This window comes from Rhinopithecus bieti, unplaced genomic scaffold (genome assembly GCF_001698545.2).
Source record: "Rhinopithecus bieti isolate Rb0 unplaced genomic scaffold, ASM169854v2 scaffold_23529, whole genome shotgun sequence".
NCBI classification, from domain to species: Eukaryota; Metazoa; Chordata; class Mammalia; order Primates; family Cercopithecidae; genus Rhinopithecus; species Rhinopithecus bieti.
The window spans coordinates 155,806-160,452 of NW_016810813.1; the positions used below are offsets into that span (position 1 = coordinate 155,806).

General features: G+C 46.2%; 1 pseudogene; it reads left to right on the top strand.

Moving 5' to 3' along the window:
- The first annotated feature begins 352 nt into the window (after positions 1-352).
- On the top strand, positions 353-2,598 carry LOC108542697 (histone-lysine N-methyltransferase NSD3-like; annotated as a pseudogene).
- The last annotated feature ends 2,049 nt before the right edge of the window (positions 2,599-4,647 follow it).

The window sequence follows — 4,647 nt, forward strand, 5'->3', positions numbered from 1 at the left end:
GGTGGCTGCCAGCACGGCGGCGGAGGCCCACGGGCTGTGCACAGGTCGCCGCGAAGAGGCGTGCGATTTCCCAGCCGAGCGTCGAGGACCCTGCTGCCCAGGCCGGGCTGCCAGACGTAGGCTCCTCTCTGGCGGCAGCGGGGGCGCGGCGACCCCCGTCTCTCGGCCTCCCCTTCCCACCCCACCTCCCGAGGCTTCCTCCTGCCGCAGCACGCCTGGCCTGACCCGGCTGTGGCCGTCCTCGATCTCCGTGTCCCTCCTGTGATTGCATTGACACGGCCAGGGCGTTAGAACGGGACAAGCTGAAGGCCCGATGAGAGAAAGGGAAAGTTAAGAATGCTGGAGCAGAACAATGGATTTCTGTTTATCTTTCATGCAAGGGATCATGGGAAACACAGTTCAACAACCACCTCAACTCATTGACTCCACCAGCATCCATCAGGAGGATGCCTTTGATAACAACAGTGACATTGCTGAAAATGGTGGCCAGACACCATATGAAGCTACCTTGCAGCAAAGCTTTCAGTACTCACCTACAACACATCTTCCTTCACTCACAAATGGCTACCTACCATCAATCAGCATGTATGAAACTCAAACCAAATACCAGTCGTATAATCGATATCCTAATGGGTCAGCCAATGGCTTTGGTGCAGTTAGAAACTTTTAGCCCCACTGACTATTACCATTCAGAAATTCTAAACACAAGACCACATGAAATTCTAGAAAAACCTTCCCCTCCACAGCCACCACTCCCCTCCTTCAGTACCACAAACTGTGATTCCAAAGAAGACTGGCTCACCTGAAGTTAAACTAAAAATAACCAAAACTATCCAGAATGGCAGGGAATTGTTCAAATCTTCCCTTTGTGGAGACCTTTTAAATGAAGTACAGGCAAATGAAGTACACGAAGTCAAAGCATGAAAGCAGAAAAGAAAAGAGGAAAAAACCCAAAAAGCATGACTCATCAAGATCTGAAGAGCGCAAGTCACACAAAATCCCCAAATTAGAACCAGAGGAACAAAATAGACCAAATGAGAGGGTTGACACCATATCAGAAAAACCAAGGGAAGATCCAGTACTAAAAGAGGAAGCCCCAGTTCAGCCAATACTGTCTTCTGTTCCAACAACAGAAGTGTCTACTGGTGTTAAATTTCAGGTTAGTGATCTTGTGTGGTCCAAGGTGGGAACCTATCCGTGGTGACCTTGTATGGATTCAAGTGATCCCCAGCTTGAGGTTCATACCAAAATTAACACAAGAGGTGCCGGAGAATATCATGTCCAGTGTTTTAGCAAACAGCCAGAGAGGGCGTGGGTTCATAAAAAATGGGTACAGGAGTATAAAGATCATAAGCAGTATGAAGAATTACTGGCTGAGGCAACCAAACAAGCCAGCAATCACTCTGAGAAACAAAAGATTCGGAAACCCTGACCTCAGAGAGAACATGCTCAATGGGATTTTGGCATTGCCCATGCAGAGAAAGCATTGAAAATGACTTGAGAAGAAAGAATAGAATAGCATACTTTTATCTATATTGATAAACAACCTGAAGAGGGTTTATCCCGAGCAAAAAAGAATGTTGGGGCCGGGCGCCGTGGCTCACGCCGGTAATCCCAACACTTTGGGAGGCCGAGGAGGGTGGATCACGAGGTCAGGAGATCCTAGCTAACACAGTGAAACCCCGTCTCTACTAAAAAAAAATGCAAAAAAATTAGCCGGACCTAGTGGTGCGCGCCTGTAGTCCCAGCTACTCCTGAGGCTGAGGCAGGAGAATGGCATGAACCCAGGAGGCGGAGCTTGCAGTGAGCAGAGATCGCACCACTGCACTCCAGCCTGGGCAAGAGAGTGAGACTCCCTCTCAAAAAAAAAAAAAAAAAAAAAAAAAAAAATGTTGTCTCCAAAGCCAAAGTTAAAAAAAACCTGATGACCAAGATCTGTGCTTTGTACTCAGCCAGAACAGACCAATGCAGGGGAGATGGCCTCCTCACTCTCAAGTACTGACATTTGGAGACACAGCCAGAGGCAGCACACAAGTGTGGATGAGGAAGAGCCACCTCCTGTTAAAATAGCCTGGAAAACTGTGGCAGCAAGGAAATCCTACCAGCTTCCATTACAATGCACAAAGGGAGCCTGGATTTGCAGAATTGTAACATGTCTCCAGCTGTGAAAATTGAACAAGTGTTTGCTCTTCAGAAAGCTACAGAGGAAGGGAAATTAATCAATTTGTTTATTCAACAAAGGGAATTGGTAACAAAACAGAAATAAGCGTCAGGGGGCAAGAGAGGCTTATAATTTCTAGACCAAATCAGAGAAATGAAAAGCCAACGCAGAGTATATCATCTCTTGAAGCAACATCTGGTTCTACAGGCTCAGCAGAAAAGAAGCAACAGACAAGATCAATTAGAACTCGTTCTGAATCAGAGAAGTCCACTGAGGTTGTGCCAAAGAAGAAGATAAAAAAGGAGCAGGTTGAAACAGTTCCTCAGGCTGCAGTAAAGACCGGATTACAGGAAGGGTCAGCACACTGGGGAGTGCAGGGCTCTGTCAGATTCAGTGACAGCTCCGTCTCCACAGCGGTTGAGGAAACTGTAGACTGAGATTCCTGTACAATTTCATCCCAGAAACTCCAGACTTGTAGTCTCCATGCAAGATTTCTTTGTCTGTTGGCAGCTTGATAAACAGTTTCTTTGTTTTCGATTTTGATTTTGCCAATCATCATTATTGGCATTTACCTGCCTGGTTTCTTCTTCAAGACTCTGGACAATTGCTTTAACATTCAAATGATTTTTTTTTTTTTCAGTTTGAGCTGGATGGGTACAGCTTAAATCATGGGTCCAGCCTAAAAACCACCATTTAACTTACACTCATCAATTTCAACATGGATTGTATTTTGTTTTTTGTTTTTATTTATTTATTTTAATTTTTTTTTTTTTTTTTTTTTTGAGACGGAGTCTTGCTTTGTTACCCAGGCTGGAGTGCAGTGGCGCAATCTCAGCTCAATGCAACCTCTGCCTCCCAGGTTCAAGCAATCCTCCTGCCTCAGGCTCCTGAGTAGCTGGAATTACAGGCACATGCCATGCCCGACTCATTTTATTTTATTTTTTGTATTTTTAGTAGAGACTGGGTTTCACCATGTTGGTCAGGCTAGTCTCGAACTCCTGACCTCGTGATCTGCCCACCTCGGCCTCCCAAAGTGCTGGGATTACAGGCATGAGCCACCGCTCCCGGCCAATTTTTTTGTTTTTAAATAAAGCATGATTAGTGCACATCTGCCAAAAAACAACAACAAAAAGCAAATTCTGAAAGAGAGCCCTGCAATGGGGAAAGAGGATGGGGAAAGAGGTGCCCAAAGGGAAGTGTGGAGTTTAGGAAAGACCAAAGTTAGCTCAGGATTTCCCCTGGAGCCTGGAGGTGGGGGAATTGTATTGAGATAAAGGAGCACCAGGCACATCTCTCTGGAGCTGACACACAGACCTCTGGGTAATGATTTCAAGCAGGAGCAGCAGGCAAGACCCACTAAGGGTGCCAGAAACAGCAAAATTGGGTGGGTAGATACACAGTCTACCTGGACTGGAGTAGAAAAAGGGAGGATAAAGAAGACAGTACTCACCCCACACACATTTGCTGTGGACTTACTATGTGCAGGGAGCCATGCCCAGTCCTGAGTTCAGTCTCCTGTTAGAAAAGTTTCATCAGAGCCTGAGGGAGAGCAGATTTCCACAAACCCATCAATAACACTTAATGTGCAGTACATTTTGGGCTCAAACCCTGAAGGTGCCTTGAAAAGGCTTGTAAGCTGGGGGTATAGTCCCCTGCCTGAGGAAGGATACCACAGGCTGGGCATAGCTCCACTGGCCCTTCTCAGGGTGGTTTTCTAGACCCCATTATTTTAAATTGCAACAACTAGCACTTCTGATCCTTTGTCCTATTTTTCTGAGCACCACTTACCCCTTTCTGACATATGTTTTATTTATCAATGTGTTTATTGTCTGTTTTCCCCAGTAGAATGCTTCTCCACAAGGGCAAGTTGTTTCTGTTTTGTTTTGTTTTTTTCTTTTGAGACGGAGTCTCGCTCTGTTGCCCAGGCTGGAGTGCATTGGTGCAATCTTGGCTCACTGCCAGCTCCACCTCCCAGGTTCAGGCCATTCTCCTGCCTCAGCCTCTCGAGTACCTGGGACTACAGGCGCCCACCACCACGCCCGGCTAATTTTTTGTTTTCGTATTTTTAGTAGAGACGGGGTTTCACCATGTTAGGCAGGCTGGTCTCTATCTCCTGACCTAGTGATCCTCCCACCTCGGCCTCCCAAAGTGCTGGGAGTACAGGCACGAGCCACTGGGCCCAGCCAGGTTCTTTTAAATCAACTTAATTGAGGGATCATTTACATATAATAAACTATATCCATTTACCATTTAAAGTGTACAATTCTGAACTGTGGGATGTATACGGATATATATATATATACCTGTACAGCCACCAACACTACCATGATACTGAACATTTTCCACTACCCCCAAAGTAGTAGTCATCCCCATTTCTCCCATTTCCCACCCCACACCCACCCCAGGCAGCCACGGATCTGCCTCTTGTCACCATAGGCTAGAATTAACAGCAGGGATTTTTATCTGTTTTATTTCTCTGTCCCCAG